Genomic DNA, 19,479 nt, shown 5'->3' with positions numbered 1-19,479 from the left:
GTTCTTCTTTTTCAAAATTTCTCTGGGTATTCTAGACCTTTCATTTTCCACACAAATTTTAGGATCATCTTAGCAATTCCCACAAAAGAGCTTGCTAGGATTTTGATTGGAATCGAAATCAGACTTTAACTTGGGAAAAATAGACATTCTGACAATATTGAATCTTCTGACTAGTTAATATGGTCTCTGTCTCCACTTTATTTAGATCTTTAAAAAATTTCTCTCAGCAATGTTTTGTATCTTTCAGTATACATACTTTGCACATTTTTGTTAGATATATTCCTGTTTCATATTTTCATGCTATTGCAAATAGAAATATTATTTTGTTAAAATTTCCAATTGTTCATTGATAATAAATGAAAAAGTTGACGTTTTAATTAAACTTTTTGTTTTGATACCTATTCAATGGAAAGAACTAGAATGGAGATTCTTTCTCTCCTTTACCCAGCTTCCCTCAATGGAAACATGTGGCAAAATTAAAGTGCAATACCACAACCAGGATATCGACATTGAGATAACCCACCAATCTTTTTTTTTTTACTGTTTAATTTAATTTAATTTAATTCTTAAAATTTTTTATCTTGTATTGGAGTATAGTTGATTAACAATGTTGTGAGAGTTTCAGGTGAATAGCAAAGGAAGTCAGTATACATATACATGTATCTATTCTTTTTCAAATTCTTTTCCCATTTAGGTTGTTACATAATATTGAGCAGAGTTCCTTGTGTTATACAGTAGGTCCTTTTTGGCTATCCATTTAAAATATACCAGTGTGCACATGTCAATCCCAAAGTCCCTAACCATTCCTTCCCCCTACACTTCCCTACTGGTAATCGAAAGTTCATTCTCTAAGTCTGTGAGTCTGTTTCTCTTTTGTAAATAAGTTCATTTGTATCACTTCTTTTTAGATTCTGCATATAAGCCATATCATAATATATTTCTCTTTCTCTCTCTGACTCACTTCACTCAGTATGACAATCTCTAGGTCCATCCATGTTTCTGCAGATGGATTATTTCATTCTTTTTAATGGCTGAGTAATATTCCATTGCACATATGTACCACATCTTCTTTATCCATTCCTCTGTCAATGGACATTTAAGTTGCTTCCATGTCTTGGCTATTGTAAACAGTGCTCAAATAAACAACCTAAACTTACACCTAAAGCAACTAGAGAAAGAAGAACAAACAAAACCCAAAATGAGTAGAAGGAAAGAAATCATAAAAATCACAGAAGAAATAAATGAAATAGAGACAAAGAAAACAATAGCAAAGATCAATAAAACTAAAAGCTCGTTCTTTGAAAAGATAAACAAAATTGATAAACCTTTAGCCAGACTCATCAAGAAAAAAAGGAAGAGGACTCAAATCAATACAATTAGAAATGAAAAAGAGAAATCAAAACTGACACCACAGAAATACAAAGGATCATAAGAGACTAACACAAGAAACTGTATGTCAATAAAATGGACAACCTGGAAAAAATGGACAAATTCTTAGAAAGTTACAGTCTCCCAAGACTGAACCAGGAAGAAATAGAAACTATGAACAGACCAAGCACAAGCACTGAAATTGAAACTGTGATTTAAAAACTCCCAACAAACAGAAGTCTGAGACAGCCACCAATCTTATTGAGATTTCCCATTTCACTTGTATTCGTGTGTGTTCATGTGCACGTATGTATTTAGTCTTATGCAATTTTATTATATGTGTAGGTTTGTGTATTCATCACCACAAAGTACAGAATAATTTCATTGCCCTCAAGGATTCCTTTGTATTGCCCTTTTATAACTACACCTACCTCCCCCAGGCTCCCACAACCCTCACCCCTGACAACTAGTAATCTGTTCTCCATCTTTATAATCTTATGTTAAGAATATTATTAAAATAAAATTAGTATGTAACCTTTTGGGAATGGCTTTTTAAACTCAGCATCCCTAGTGCTTCATCTAAGTTGGGTATATCAATAGTTTCCTTTTTGTTTCTGAATATTAATTCATGGTATGGATATAACACAGTTGTTTAACTATTCACCCATTAAAGGACATGTGAATGTTTCCAGTTTTGGCCTATAGTGAATAAAGATGCTATGAACATTTCTGTTCACATTTTTGTGTGTAACCATAAGTTGCCATTTCTCGAGGATAAATGCATATGAGTGCAATTGATGGGTCATATGGTAATTGCAGGTTTAGTTTTCTAAGAAACTGCTAAATTTCTTCCATAATGGCTGTAACATTTACATTTTCATCAGCAATGTACAAGTGATCTGGTTTCTCCTTTTATTCACCAGCATTTTGTGCTGTCACTATTTTTTATTTAAGCTGTTCTAATAGGTGTGTAGTGATAGCGCATGATTTTAATTTATGTTTCCTAAGGGCTAATGATGTTGAGCATCTTTTTATGAGCTTATTTGACAACTGTATTTACTCTTTAAGTGAAATGTCTGTTCATGTCTTTGATTTTTAATTGGATTGTTTTTTACTGTTGAATTTTGAGAGTTCTTTATATAGTCTAGATTCTAGTACCTTGTTGAATATGTGTTTTGCAATATTTCTTCCCAGTCTGGATTCATCCTCTTATCAAGTCCTTTTAGAGAAGGAAAAGTTTTAAATTTTGATGAGTTCAAATGTATTATTTTCTTCTTTTATGGATCATGCTTGTGGTTTCAAGTGAAAGATCTATTTCCTGGTCCTAGATCCTGAAGATTCTCTCTTCTGTTTTTTTCTAGAAGTTTCACAATTTTATATTTTACATTTAAATCTGTGATTCATTTTGAGTTAATTTTTGTATAACATGTGAGATTTAGGCTGAAGTTTATTTTTTGCCTATGTCCAATTAATCCAGCATCATTGGCTGAAAAATCTATCTTTCCTCCATTGAATTGCTCTTGCTCCTTTGTCAAAAATTAATTGAGTACATTTCTGTAGATCTGTTTCTATATTCTCTATTCTGTTCCATTGATCTATATGTTTATCTCTTCAGTGTACCACACTGTCTTGATTACTGTAGCTATGTAGTAAGTCTTAATATTGGAAAGAGTGATTCTTCCCACTTTACTCTTCTTTTTCAAGATTGTTTTGGTTATTCTATGGCCTTTTCCTTATATAAATATTAGAATGAAGTTGTCTATGTCTTAAAAAATTGCTGGGATTTTGATAAAAATATTATATGTGTAGATTGATTTGGGGATAATTGACATTTTTACTATGTGGATCCTCCAATTCATAAATATGTTTCTCCATTTATATGTGTTGATTTTATTTGATCAACATTTTATAATTTTTAACATGTAGAATCTTTATACACTCTGTTAAATGTATACCAAAGTATTTCCTTTACTTTTGAGGGACTATATAGTCTATTGTATTTTAAGTTTGGTTTCTACATGTGTAGAAAATGTGTGTTATTAATATATAGAAATATGATTGATTTTTATGATCTTTTTGTATTATGCAAACTCGCTGAACCCACTTATTAGTTCTAGCTATTTCTCTCTCTCTTTCTTTTAGCAGTGGGAGGTGAGAGGTGCCTTGGAGTTTTCTACATAGACCATTGTGTCATCTGCAACTAGAAACAGTTTTCCTTCTTTCTTTGCAATCTGCATGCATTTTTTTCTTTTCTTGCCTTACTGTGCTGCCCCGAACTTTGAGAACCTGTGAGATTGGACATCCTTGCTTTGTTTCCAATTTTAGGGGAAAGTAGTTAGTTTTTCATCATTAAGTATGATGAAAGACTATATTAGTTGTAGGTTTTTATTCATGTACTTTATCAGGTTGAGGAAGTTCCTCTCTATTCCTAACAGTTTTTATCATAATTGGTTGGGGAATTTCCACATCAATTGATATGGCCATATTATTTTTCTTCTATAGTATATTAACATGGTGGATTACAGTGATTGTTTTTTGAATATTGAACTAACATTGCATATCTGGAATAAATCCCACTTGCTTATGGTGTATAATTCTTTTTGTATGTTGATGAATTCTCTCTGTTAATGCTTGTCAGGAATTTTTACATCTTTATTCATGAGCAGTATTAGTCTGTAGTGGTTTTTTTTTTTTTTTTTTTTTTTTGTGGTACACGGGCCTCTCACTGTTGTTGTGGCCTCTCCCCTTGCGGAGCGCAGGCTCAGGATGCACAGGCTCAGTGGCCATGGCTCACGGGCCCAGCCGCTCCACAGCACGTGGGATCCTCCCAGACTGGGGCATGAACCCGTGTCCCCTGCATCGGCAGGCGGACTCTCAACCACTGCGCCACCAGGGAAGCCCTGTAGTGGTTTTTATTTTCTTGAATTGTCTGTCTACATTTAGCATCAAGAAAATACTGGCTTCATAGAGTGAGGTGAGAAGTGTTCACTCTTCTGTTTTATGGAAAAGAATGGTTTATACAATGTTTAACAATGTTTAATTTAAAATTCTCCAATTAAACCAACTGGGCCTTTTTTCAGTAGATTTTAAATTATGAATTTAATTTTCTTCATAGTAAAGCTATTCAAATTATCTATGTAATATTGGATGAGTTGTGGTAGTTTGCACTGTTCAAAGAATTGGTCCATTTCATGCAAGTTGTCAATTTTAACATATAAGTTGTTAGTGGCTTTCCCTTGCCCTTCTGAAGTCTTCAGGGCTATAATGGACTGAAAGTTTGTGTCCCACCCCAAATTCATATACTGAAGTCCTAACCCCCAATGTGATGGTATTTGGTGGTGATTAGGTCATGAAGGTGGAGCCTTCATTAAAGGGAATAATGCCCTTATAAAGGAGACCCCTGATTGCTCCCTTGCCCCTTCTGCCAAGTGAGGACACAGTGAGAAGAAGGTCACTTATGAACCAGGAAGTAGGCCCTCACCAGACTGGATCTGCCAATACTTGATCTTGAGTTTTAAGCCTCCAGAACCAAGAGAAATAAATGTTTGTTGTTTATAAGCCACCCAGTCTAGGGTATTTTTATTGTAATGTCCCAAACAGACTAAGAGAAGGATCGATGGTGATACCCTCTGGTTCATTTTTGTTATTACTAATTTGTGTCTTTCTCTCTTTTTTTCTTTGTCAGTCTTGATAGAGGTTTGTCAATTTTACCAGTCTTTTCAAAGAACCAGTTTTTGGTCTCATTGATTTTGTTCTATCATTTTCCTGTTTTCAGTTATTGACTTCTGCTCTTATATATTATTTCCTTGTGCGTACTTTGAGTTTATTTTGCTCTTCCTGAATTAAGAAACTTGGTTATTGATTTAAGACCTTTCCTTTTTTCTAGTGTAAGCATTTAGTGCAATAAAATTTCCTCTCAGAACTATTGAGTTCCATCCCACATATCTTGAAATGTTTTATTTTCATTTTCATTTGGTTTTATTTCTTTTGAACCTCTTCTTTGACCCATGGATTATGTAGAAGTGTGTTGTTTAATTTCCATGTGTTTAGACATTTTCCTGTTTTCTTTCTGTTATAGATTTCTAGTTTGATTCTGCTATGGTCAGAAGACATATTCTGTATGATTATAATTATTTTAAATTTGTTGAGGCTTGTTTTATGGCCCAGAATATGGTCTTGGTGAATGTTCCATGGGCAATTTGAAAAAATGTGTATTGTGCTGTTGTTGCGTGGAGCATTCTGTATATGTCAATTAGATCCTGTTAGGTGATTGTGTTATTCTTTTATACCCTTGCTGTTTTTTTCTCTAGTAGTTCTATCAGTTGCAGAGAAGGGGTTGAAGAATCCCCATAATTTAAGATTTGCTTCTTTCAACTTCAAACTCTATTGTTTTGCATCATAAATTTTGAGGCTCTGTTTTCTGGTGAGCACACATTTAAGATTGTTCTGTCTTCGTGGTGGATTGACACTTTAATTACTATGTAATGTCCCTCTTTATTTTTAGCAAATTTCTTTGCTTTGAAATCTGCCTAATCTGATATTTATATAATCACTCATGCCTTGTTAGAAATGTTTACATGGTATATCATTTTCCATCCTTTTACTTGCAACCAACATATGTTGAATTTAAGATAAGTTTCTTGTAAACAGACACACAGTTTATAATGTTTCTTTTTAATCTGCTCAACCTCTGCCTTTTGGGGTGTATGTTTACCTCATTTATATTACATTATTATATTTTTATAGTTTGTTTCCTGTTTAGTTCCTCTCTTTCTTATTTCCCTTTTCATGCCTTCCCATAGATTAAACATTCTTAGGATTCCACATTGGTTTATTTATAGTGTGTCTGAGGGGGTTTTTTTGTATAATTTTATCAGTGGTTGCTCTGGCTATTAAAATATATGTATATGACTTATTGCAGTTCTCTGGTATCACCATTTTACTACATTGGGTGAAGTATAGATACCTCACATTCATTTAAGTCTTTTTAACTTCCCTACAATTAACTTCCCTATAATTTTTGTTTTGATTATCAATATAAGTATAAAATTCATGGGGAGGATGGTATATTTTATGTAAGCATTTTCTCCTATTTCAACTGTTCTTTCTTCCTCCCTGAACTTTCAATATTACTGCTTTTATAATTTTCTTTCTGTTTAAAGGAATTTCTTTAGTCATTTAAAAAAGGTGGACTCTTGATTGATCTCCCTTACTGGTGCTACTAGACTACCTGGTGTTATTCGTGGGAATCTCATTCAATCCAGAAGAGGAATGGGTCTACCAGGACTTCCTTGGATTACTAAGTTGAAGGTTGGAGAATACCATGTCTGGGTCACTTTGTTCTGTTGGGTGGAGAGGGGGTCATAAAACACCCTGCTGTAATACTGTTATTCCTTCCTGTGTTAGGGTCCCAAACCAATCTGTCTTACTCTTGCCATATTTCAGAGTTCTCTTTTGATGTCCTCTTTGGTTATTTACAGGGTTCTTAGTTGTCCTCAGTGGGAACGGAGTCTATGCTGTCTCATCTGGAATAGAGACTGGACAATTGATTTTTTTATGTGTTGTCTTCATATTCTGCAATGTTACTAAATTTATGTATTTATTCTAGAATCTTTTTCTCTACATACCATAGGACTTTCTACAAAAACGTTCATGTTTTCTACAGATGAGGATAATTTTACATCTTCTTTTCCAATTGGTATATCTTTAATTTATTTTTCTTGCCATATTTCATTGGCTCGAATCTCTAGTACAATGTAGATTTTGAGGAATGAGAATAGACATTCTTGTTTTTGAAATGATGTATTATCCTGTTTTAGTATTTCTAGATTCATTTTGCTGGATTTTTAACAGTATTTTTCATCTGTGATCATGAGGGAATTGGTGTATAATTTTATTTTCTCATAATGTCTTTGTCTGGTTTTGTTGTAGGGTAAAACTGGCCTCATAAAGTGAGTTGGAAATTTTCCCCTAGTCTTATATTTTCTGAAAGAGTTTATGTAGAATTGATATTTTTATTTCCTCAAATGTTTGGTAGAATTCACTAGTGATGCCATCTGGCCTGGGGTTTTCTTTGTGGGAGATTTTAACTGTGAATTCAATTTTCAATTCTTTCACAGATATAGCACCATTAAAATTATATATTTCTTCTAGAGGGAGTTTTGGTAGTTTATGTCCTTCAAGGAGTTTTTCCACTTAATTTAAGTTGTCACAATTATTAACAGAAGTTTTCTATAATACTCCAGTATTTTATGTTTTGTGTCTGTGGAATCTGTGATGATGTCCATTCTCTGACTCATGATGCTGGTAATTAACGGACTCTTATCTTTTTTTCTTCATCAGTCTGGCTAAATGTTTATTGATTTTTTTCATTGTCAAATGTTTTTTCTGCATTTTTGACATGATCAAATTGTTTTTCTTTTTCTGTTAATATAGTGAGTTACATGAATTTAAATGTTAAATCTACCTAGCATCTCTATTTGAATGGTTTCCTGATGGCAGACTCTCTGCCTCTGCCCATTTTCTGGCCTTTATAAACAGTACGAAGAGATTTTGGGCATTTCACATCAACAGCAGCTTCTCCAAACCCTTTCCACAGTTGTGTACAAAGACAGAGTCTTTCTAATAAAATGAAAGATTAAGCTATTAAGATTATGTCATTGTTTGGTAAAGAAGACAGATTATAATGAAGGGAAGAATTTTTCTCATGATTGGGATTTTCCTCCTGTGTTTTGCTACGTACATTGGTAGCTCAGTGGAAGGAGGTAGGGATGCCAACTTGGAGACTGAATTATGCAGCTCTTGTAAGCATGGGGTTTAATGAAAGACAATTGCTTTGGATCCCCGAAAAGAAGATTAATTTATTTGAGTACTCTAAGTAATTTTTAAAGCAATAGGAAAGGGCTGCATCAAACATCAACTCTCTACATTTCAAAATCTGTTTATGCTCCAGGAACAGCTCAAACAGACACATTGAATGGCCTGAGTGCTTTGAATGGCAAACAGAAGAAATGATGCTGCAGTTCAACTATCTGGAGAAAAACAATTATCTTGGCTACTAGGCTTTATATGAAGTATTTCTTTATAGATGAATAGATTCATTGAAGATTTGTTGAAGAATCATTTAATCCTGTCTCCATAAGGGGCATCATTTGCATAAATAATTTTAAACATTCAGGCTGAGTATCTACTCTAGTGCTGAACACACAAGAAATCTTCTTCAATAAACCCCTCCTGAATTGAATTTATCCTGCTCTTAATTCTTCCCAGGAAAAAACAATAAGGAGGAACACACTTTTCTTTAGCATTCCTATCTAAAATATTGTATGAATTTTCCCCTGTGCTAACATGCATGCCTTTGTACATGTCAGTGTGGCATCCTAGTAAATGCTTAACAACTAGCTCAACAAAAAAAGTTGTAACATTTACTGATTTTTGTGGAGTAAATACTCCCATGGTGGCTTAATCAACCTACAACTCTGATTTCACTGAACACAGACTTGAGAAGTGATACACGATAGCACATGAGTATGTAGTATCTCCACTACTCAGATACGATAGACATAAATAATTATAAGGACATAGAGAATAGTAAAATGTAGTAAAATAGGAAGTGATGAGTTTTAAGACATTACTATTATTTATAAAGTAATTTATTTAATTGTAATTTCACATAAGATTATTTTTAACAAGGACTATGTAACAACAGGCTCATAAAATTCCTGCAGATGTAACCTTTGGTTCTACAAGTCAGCCCAGCACACCACTGTGAGCAGCTCTGGTTGTGTTCTCTAAGAATGAGAAAACAACTGGCCACCACTTTCCTCGATGTCAGTTTTAAATTTCCAGCACCAATAATGATTTTCTGAAGAAAGTACAGACACAATTCATAGCTGAGGGTGTCTCTTTACCTGGGTCTCACTTTCTTGACCAGGAATATAGGAACAGGGTTATTTTAGGATCTCTCAGAATTGATGGGCCAGTGGTCCAACCTCAGCTCCTGGAAGGAAGTGTCCTGTCTCTCCCCTCAGCACACTCCCCTCAGAAATGCTGGAGGAGCAGGGACTTCTGAGCAGCAAAGTCCACCTGGCCTGGCATTCTGTGGGTGCCCTTGTTTAAGTGGTCCCAGTGATGGTGGTCACTAGAAGTCTAGAGGCTGCTGTAGGCACCTCAGTGGTTGACTGTTTGATGTGCTCTCACTGTGGTGTCAGGGCCACTGCCATCCCTGTAGTCACAATGGGGCTGCACAGTCCCTTGTGGGGACAGTTCTCTGGAGGGAAGGGAAGTAAATGGGTGGAGCTGTCTGCAGTATCACAGAGAGTTTCCGACTCTAAGGGCAATTTCCTACCCAGGGCCTGGGTTGCATTGAACAACCCAAATTGTGGAGCCCCCGAACATTATCTGAGAAAATGCAATATCTTTAGGATTTTTTTTTTTTTTTTTTTGCGGTACGCGGGCCTCTCACTGTTGTAGCCTCTCCTGTTGTGGAGCACAGGATCCGGACACGCAGGCTCAGTGGCCATGGCTCACGGGCCCAGCTGCTCCGTGGCATGTGGGATTTTCTAGGACAGAGGCACAAACCCGTGTCCCCTGCATCGGCAGGCGGACTCTCAACCACTGTGCCACCAGGGAAGCCCTAGGATGTTATTTTTTACATCTCACCTTCTTTCGAAAATGATGTATGGAAGCTACCTGCAATAGTAACATCCTTCCAGACCTATTTGTATTTCAGAAATTGCAGGGTTTGAAAGCAGTTTTAGATTTTTCTCTGTCTTCGCTCCTACCCACCCATCCTCCTCATATCCCCCCCCCACCATAAACTGCTTTCTTATACACATAGAGTACTGGGATAACTTGCAAATCAGGTCCCAACATACCTATATACACCAGTGGTCCTTCAGTTAGACACAGAAATAAAAACATAGCAAGAAGGGCTAACATTTATTGAGCACTGACTGTTTACCGGGTCTGCTCTGAGTGCCTCGTGACAATTAACTCATTTTAATGCCCTAAACAGTCATTTGAGAGAGATGCTATTGTTATCTCGATTTTATAAATGAAGAACTGAGGTGGAGAAGTTAAGGAACTTGCTCCAAGTCTCAGACAGTTAGTGAAGGAGCCAAGAAAAAAACTCAAGCAGGCTGGCTCCAGAATCTTCTCTACCTTCTTCAGACCTGAATATTTACTGTCTTGACTGTTATTCCCAAATGATCTACCTGTTTTCCCTTGAAAGAGTCTTTATTTGTTAAACACACACTAGCTTCCCTGTAACTCTCCTCTTAGATTTTTGAAAGAATGATTTCTTTCCCACTTACCTTTCCTTCTGTGTTTGGAGAGATCTTTCCCCCCAATAATCATAGCAACCCTGCATTGCCTTCTACATTTTAACATTACATGTATATATCTGTGTCTCTGGTTTTGATGACTTACCTACCTAGTGATGATTTGATATTTATTTCTGTAAATATAATTTGGAAAAGGACCATGATCCAGAGGCCTTTTGGTGACAAGATATAGAAATCCAAGATGAGAAGTTTTATTGTGCAGTTTGTAAAATTCCCAGGGATCACTTTCATGACACAGTCAAATTCCCACATGACTTTTTCTTCCTTTGCACACATAAGAACTGCCCCTTTGTCTCACCAGATTCACCCATCACCCTTTTCTACATTGTTCTATACGTCAAGAGACTGACACGTATGGACTACATCAAGTGGCTTCCTGTTGGGCTCTACAATGGAAAGCAAGGGCAGTGGAGCAGCAAGGGAAGGAAGGGACTGATGGCTGTTTAGTAAACATTTAGCTCCATCCCTCCAGGGAAGCTAGGACCCCTGTCCTCAGGATTCTTGGTTGCTTTTCCTTTCCATGCCTAAGGATGGCAATGGCCTGTTGTTTCTACCCTCAGGGGACTGCACTATGCTGCCCACTCCCTGCTCACTTTTGTAAAGAGCTTTTTTATTAAAGTCTACTCAATGTACCCAATGTGTCTGTGCCATATAGTTCTTTTTAAAAAATTTTTGGCTGCACTGGGTCTTCATTGTTGCAAGTGAGCTTTCTCTAGCTACAGTGAGCGGGGGCTACTCTTCGTTGCAGTGCGCGGGCTTCTCATTGTGGTGGCTTCTCTTGTTGCAGAGGACAGGCTCAGTAGTTGTGGTGCATGGGCTTAGTTGTTCCACAGCATGTGGGATCTTCCCGGACCAGGGCTCGAACCCATGTCCCCTGCATTGGCAGGCAGGTTCTTAACCACTGTGCCACCAGGGAAGCCCCTGCCATACAGTTCTTCTCTGTATGGATTCTGATCGCTTTCCCTTCACAGAGTATCTGCCATTAGTTTTCTGTATATCTACTTCCCTCTCTCAGACAATGCGCTTTTTTTTTTTTTTTTTTTTTTTTTGTGGTATGCGGGCCTCTCACTGCTGTGGCCTCTTCTGTTGCAGAGCACAGGCTTCGGACGCACAGGCCCAGTGGCCATGGCCCACGGGCCCAGCCGCTCCACAGCACGTGGGATCCTCCTGGACCGGGGCACGAACCCGCGTCTCCCGCATCGGCAGGTGGACTCTCAACCACTGCGCCACCAGGGAAGCCAAAGTGCTTTTAAACTAAAGTTCATCCTCTTTAACTTCTTCAATTCTTTATAAAAATTTACTGTAATGAGGGGTTTGCTACAAATCATTACCTGTGGTTTGAAAACATAGGAATCACTATGAAGGCTCAATTAATGCAATAAATTACATTATAAGAAAAAGGACAATATACACAGAAAAGGTTTTTGCAAAATCCAACTCACTTTAATAATAAAAATTCTCAAGGAACTTGGAATAGAAGGGAACTTTCTCACCTGATAGAGGCCATCTACAAAAAACCCATAGCTACAACTCAACAACAAAAAAACAAACAACCCAATTGAAAAATGGGCAGAAGACCTTAACAGACATTTCTCCAAAGAATACATACAGAAGGCCAGTGGGCACATGAAAAGATGCCATCACTAATTATTAGAGAAATGCAAATCAAAGCTACAATGCAGTACCACCTCACACTGGTCAGAATGGCCATCATTTAAAAGTCTACAAATAGCAAATGCTGGAGAGGGTATGGATAAGAGGGAACACTTCTATGCTGTTGGTGGGAATGTAAGTTGGTACAGCCACTATGGAAAACAGTACAGAGGTTCCTCAGAAAACTAAAAATAGAATTACCATATGATCCAGCAATCCCACTTCTGGGAATATACCTGGACAAAACTATGATTCAAAAAGATACATGCACCCCTATGTTCATAGCAGCACTGTTCAAAATGCCAAAACATGGAAACAACTTAAATGTCCATTGAGAGATGAATGGATAAAGAAGATGTGGTACATACATACAATGGAATACTACTTAGGCATTAAAAAAGAATGAAATAATGCCATTTGCAGCAACATGGATCCAACTAGAAATTATCATACTAACTGAAGTAAGTCAGAAAGAGAGAAATATCATATGATATCACTTATATGTGGAATCTAAAATATGGCACAAATGAACCTATCTGCAAAACAGAAACAGACTCATAGACATAGAGAACAGACTTGTAGTTACCAAGGGGTAGTGGGGGAGGGAGAAGGATGAACTGGGAGTTTGGGATTGGTAGATGCAAACTAATGGGTAAACAGCAAGGTCCTAATGTACAGCACAGGGAACTATATTCAATATTCTGTGATACCATAATGGAAAAGAATATTTTTAAAATGTATATATGTGTATAACTGAGTCACTTTGCTATACAACAGAGATTGGCACAACATTATAAACCAACTATACTTTAATAAAAAAAAAACCCACACCCAACATCTACTTAATGGTGAAAGACAAAATGTTTTCCTCTAAGATTAGAAACAAGATAAGAATGTCTGTCCTTGCCACTTCTATTTAGCATTGCACTAAAAGGTAATTAGAGACAAAGAAGAGAAATTGAAAGAGTATCCAGATTGGAAAGGAAGAAGTTAAATTATCTCTATTCACAGATGACAAGATCTTGTATAGAGAAAGTACTAATGAATCTTCTAAAAAAAAAAAACTATTAGAACTAAGAAATGAGTTGATTAAGTTTGAAGGATAAAAGATATACAAAAATTTCTTCTCTCTCTAATGGACATTCTGAAAAAAAATTAAGAAAAAATTCTATTTACAATAAAATCAAAAAGAATAAAATGTTTAAGTATAAAAGTAATAAAAGTATTCTTGTATACAAGACTTGTACAATGAAAATTAGAAAATATTGTTGAAATAAATTAAAGAATATCTACACATAAATGGAAGAGATGACATTGTCATCAACTAATTACTGTTAAGATGGAAAAACTGTCCAAGCTGGTCTACAGATTCAACACAATATCTATCAAAATCTCAAGTGATTTTTTCCAGAAATTGACAAATTGATCTTAAAATTCATATAGAAATGCAGGGGACCTAGAGTAGTCAAAACAATCTTGAAAAAAACAATGTTGAAGGATTCACACTTCTTAACTGCAAAACTTACTAAAAAGATTTAGTAATCATGACAATGTGGTTCTGGAATGAGGATAAACATACAGATCATTGGAATAGAACTGGGAGTCCAGAAACCTACACTTATGGTGCTTTTTAACAAGGACATCAAAATAAGTCATTGGGGGAAAGAACAGTCAAACTGTGCAGGAAGAACTGGATAATAACCACATGTAAAAGAATAAAGTAGATCCCTTTATCATACCGTACACAAACATTAACTAAAAATGGATCACAGACACAAATGTAAAAGCTGAAATAACAAAACTCTTAGAAGAAAAACACAGGAGTAAATTTTCATGACCTTGGTTAAGCAATGATTTATTAGAAATGACATCAAAAGCACAAGTAACAAAAGAAACAAATAGAGAGGGACTTCCCTGGTGGTGCAGTGGTTAAGAATCCACCTGCCAATGCAGGGAAGATGGGTTCAAGCCCTGGTTTGGGGGAATCCCACATGCCGTGGAGCAACTAAGCCCATGTGCCACAACTACTGTGCCTAGAGCCTATGCTTCACAACAAAGAGAATCCACCACAATGAGAAGCCCACACACCACAATGAAGAGTAACTCCTGCTCACCACAACTAGAGAAAGCCTGCACACAACAACAAAGACCCAAAGCAGCCATAAATAAATAAATAAATAAATAAATAAATAAATAAATAAATAAATAAATAAGAAGCAGATAAATTGGACTACAAAATTTTAAAAAATTTATGCTGTAAATGATACTATCAATAAAGTGAAAACACAGCCCATAGAATGGAAAAATATATTTGCAAATTATACAGCTAATAAGGAACTTGTATCCAGAACACATAAAGAATTCTTACAACTCAATAATAAAAAGACAACCCAATTTAAAAGTGAGCAAATGACATCTGAATAGACATTTCTCTGAAGAAGATATACAAATGGCCAATAAGCACATGAAAGATGCTCAGCATCATTAATTATTAGGGAAATGCAAATCAAAACAATAAGGAGATACCACGTCACACCGACTAGAATGATTACAATCAAAAAGACAGACAAGAATAAGTGTTGGCAAGGATGTAGAGGAATTGGAACCCTCTCTGTTGCTGGTAGGAATGTAAAATAGTGAAGCCACTATAGAAAACAGTTTAGTAGTTACACAAAATGTTAAACTATTTGATTAAGCAACTTAGGTTTATACCTAAGAGAATTGAAAATATATGTCCGCACAAGAGCTTGTACACAAATGTTCATATCAGCATTATTTATGGCAGTGGAAACAACCCAACTGTCCATCAACTGATGTATGGATAAGTAAAATGTGGTATAACCATACAATGGAATGCTTTTGGCCATTAAAATAAATGAGGTACCAATACATACTACAACATGGATGAACCTTGAATGTATTATGGTAAATGAAGGAAGTCAGTCACACGAGCCTGCATATTGTATGATGCCATGTATATGAAATGCCTACAAAAAGCAAATTTATAGAGGCAGAAAGTAGTTTAGTGGTTGTTTAGGGCATGTGGGTGAGTAGAAGTGGTATGATGAGTGATTACTCATGGATACATGGATTCTTTTTGGGGGGCATGAATATATTCTAATTAGATTAGATTGTGGTGATGGTTGTACAACTATGTCAATATATTAAAAATCGTTGAGTTGTACACTTTAAGTAGGTGAATTGTACCATGCTGAACTGTATCTTAATGAAGTTATTTAGGAGAAAACTTTACAGAGGTCTCAAGCTTGTTGATTTTGGTCCCAAACCAAATTGTTTGGCTTCCTTGTTAGATGTTTCCCAAAGCCTGGATGACCTCCTTTATAGTTTGGTCATCATAAAAGATGACAGCTCTTTTATGGTTGAGGATGCAGACCTTAGAAGCATTCCTGTTTTCCTTACAATAGACCCTTTCTTTAACCTGAAGGTCTACAGGATCTAGTCAGACTTCCAAGTGTGCCTCAGTCTCAAGTGACATTCAGTACCTCTGAGCAGCTCTGTGTTGGGTAGGGTATAGATCCTCCAATTTCCTCCAAGGTCTTATTCTCAAACTTGACTGTGCACATCCTGCAGTAGGTACTTAGTGACCACATGAGTTTCTGAAGGCACAGAATAGAGTGTACCACCCTGGAGCATCACTGTATATAAAGGTATTTTTCAGCGGATAGTATTACTCTAACATGAAAACACGCACGTGCCAAATAGTTGTGAGGTAAAGTACACTGTGCACATAAAAACACGAAGTGGGAGGGCCTGAATGCAGCAAGCCTCTTCAGCCAAGTCCTGGCAACTTGCTCACTGCTTACTACCACTGAGGATATTTCAGTTGCAAAGTCTGAGAAGCTCCATCCAAGGCATCTTCTTAGAGCAACCAACTCCACAAATGAGTAAGCTACACATTTGTAACATGCATTGAAGATCCTGGGAAACATTTATGAAGTCACCACTAAATATTTTCTATATAAAACTGTAATTTCTTTTGTGTATCATTTAACCCTTACTTAAGAATGCTTGTTCATGGTGAAATGGTTGTCATTCCAATATTTAATTAAATTTCATTTCATGGTTTAAAGCATTCCTTGATTTGACTTGTCTTCATGCAAAAATGATCAACCCCATTTTTGCTTCCTAACTGAGTGGAACTATGCAAATGTTTTGATTAAATGATAAACTAAACAATTTTGCCAGAAGCAGCTATTTCCACAGGAGGCGATGCTACTGAATCATTGAAGTAAAATGGAATGATGCCAATTGCTGGCAGATGTAAGGAAACTGATAGAAGCTATTATCAAGCAATCTAAAAAAAAAAAAAAAAAGGTAGAGAAGAAGAAAGAACAACACACCCCCTCCCCCCAAAAAAACCCAACTAAGAAAAAGTTGGTAGACACCGTCCCAAGTAATGCTGGCCTATTTGTTTTGTATCTGTCATCTTCCATCTAAATTTTATGGCACAGAGGCAGCCTCATATCACACATTCTAAAACTTAACTACTAAGTTTGTTCCTTTTCATGTGGAGTTCATTTTCCTATAGATACAGTGTTAAAGCTGGTCATTGGTATTGCCAACCAGCCCATAAGAAACTTTTCAATCCATGTGTAATTAAAACACTCTGCATTTGCAATGAAAAGTATAGAAAATGAAACCACAGCAATATTGGCAATTCAGACAGAAAAACAATAACAATGAGAAAAACAATAAAAATGTAAAACATCCACAACACTATTAACTAAGTTATACCTCTAATATTGGAACATTCAGGTTATTTCCATTCTTAATGGTAAACAATACTTATAATTGATATGTTCCTGTATATATCTTTGCACTCTTTTCTAATTATTTTCCTTCTGATTTTGTAATTAAACTCTTTTTTGTAAACAACATGAGAAATATTGATGACACTTATTCATGTAAAATAATTGCATGGCAAATATCATAATATTTAAGTCAAATTAAATATTGTAAGTCAAAGGATAAATGATTAAGAAATAAATTTGACAAATAAAGAGTTAATAACCACAACATACAAAAAGCCTTAAAAATTAATAAGAAAAAGATTTTTAAATCTCAATGTGAAATAGTCAATGAATAGGAATAGACAGTTTTGAAAAGAGGAAATATTAATGATCCATAAAGATATGAAAATATGATTGATTAATTTGACTATTACCCAGAGAAATGAAGATTCAAGTCATAGTAAGATACTAATTTCATCCAGTATATTTGTTCAAAGATGAGAAAAAACAATGACATCCTAGTGCTGGCAAGGATTTAGGGGAAAGGGCACTTTGCATACTTTGGAATAACTACAACTATTTTGGAAAGCAATCTGGCAAGATCTATTAAACAGTTAAAATACACGCACCCTTTGGCCCAGCGATCTCACTTCTCGGAATTTATCCTATAAAATTAGGATGTCTATGGCAGCACTTTTTGGCCTGGCAAAAAATCTACAAGAAGTGTGAAAGACAATTTGCAGAGAAACGTATGTAATATGAGTCTACTTTTGTAAAGCATAAAACTATTTTGTAAAACTACAAATAGAACTACCATATGACCCCACAATCCCACTACTAGGCGTATACCCTGAGAAAACCATAATTCAAAAAGAATCATGTACCAAATGTTTATTGCAGCTCTATTTACGATAGCCAGGACATGGAAGCAACCTAAGTGTCCATCAAGAGATGAATGGAGAAAGAAGATGTGGCACATATATACAATGGAATATTACTCAGCCATAAAAAGAAATGAAACTGAGTTATTTGTAATGAGGTGGATAGACCTGGAGTCTGTCATACAGAGTGAAGTAAGTCAGAAGGAGAAAAATAAATACCGTATGCTAACACATATATATGGAATCTAAGGGGGAAAAATGTCATGAAGAGATTAGTGGTAGGACAGGAATAAAACACAGACCTACTAGAGCATGGACTTGAGGATTTGGGGAGGGGGAAGGGTAAGCGGTGACGATGTGAGAGAGTGGCAGGGACACATACACACTACCAAATGTAAATTAGATAGCTAGTGGGAAGCAGCCGCATAGCACAGGGAGTTCACCTCTGTGCTTTGTGACCACCTAGAGGGGTGGGATAGGGAGGGTGGGAGGGAGGGAGACGCAAGAGGGAAGAGATATGGGAACATATGTATATGTATAACTGATTCACTTTGTTGTAAAGGAGAAACTAACACACTATTGTTAAACAGTTATACTCAAATAAAGATGCTTAAAAAATGATTTTGTAAAATATTATCTCGAATTTGTGAAAGTTGTGAAAAAAGGCACACCTGGCTGTTAGCCTTGGGAGGTGGTACCTTAATTCAAAAAATCCAAGCTTAGATGATGATGATGTTGATGATGTTGATGATGATGATGATGATGATTTTACTATGAGCCCAGATTATTTTGTAATTGAATCTTTTTAAAGAGCTGAATGAATTTGAACCTAGAGTCGGGTGAAGGACTTCTACCCTGTGCACAGGTTACACAGCATGGAGAGCTTCATCATCACCCCAAGGGGAACATGGGAACAGCACCTGCAGATAGGACCACTGACTCACCACCTAAGGGCTGTAGGGTCCAGGCTGGCGCAATCTCCTGGCTAGAAGCCCTATTGTCCTAAGTCCGGGTCCCTGTTCTCTCTCCTCTGCCTCTTTTCCAAAAGTGTCCACAGGGAGTCCTCACCTGCTGGGTCCTCTTCTGGGTTATGCTCTCTGCAAAGATGACATGAGGCATCCCAGCACCCTTCCTGGTACCCATGGGTACAGAAGTTAGGAAGCTGCAGTCTCCTTCTCTCTCCTCTTTCCCTCCTGTCCTTCCTGTCCTTTCTTTTCCTGACCAGCCCATCACCAACCTGCTGGAATATACCATCATATCTAGAACTGGGCCCAACACCAACAGGATTAAAATAGAATCTGGGGGTCAAAGTACTTGCCCTACTCTAAATCGGAAAGCATGGAGACTAGTGCAGAAGGGACCCAGCAAAAGTGTATAGTGGCAGGAACCAGGAGGAATCAGGGTGCTGGGACAGTGCAGTCAGCTGAAATGAAGGCATTTGAGTAGTCGTTCTGTCCTTACTGTCCCCCCTGCAGGTCAAGT

Source organism: Kogia breviceps, chromosome 8, assembly GCF_026419965.1.
Source record: "Kogia breviceps isolate mKogBre1 chromosome 8, mKogBre1 haplotype 1, whole genome shotgun sequence".
Lineage (NCBI taxonomy): Eukaryota > Metazoa > Chordata > Mammalia > Artiodactyla > Physeteridae > Kogia > Kogia breviceps.
This window is presented reverse-complemented; position numbering follows the sequence as displayed.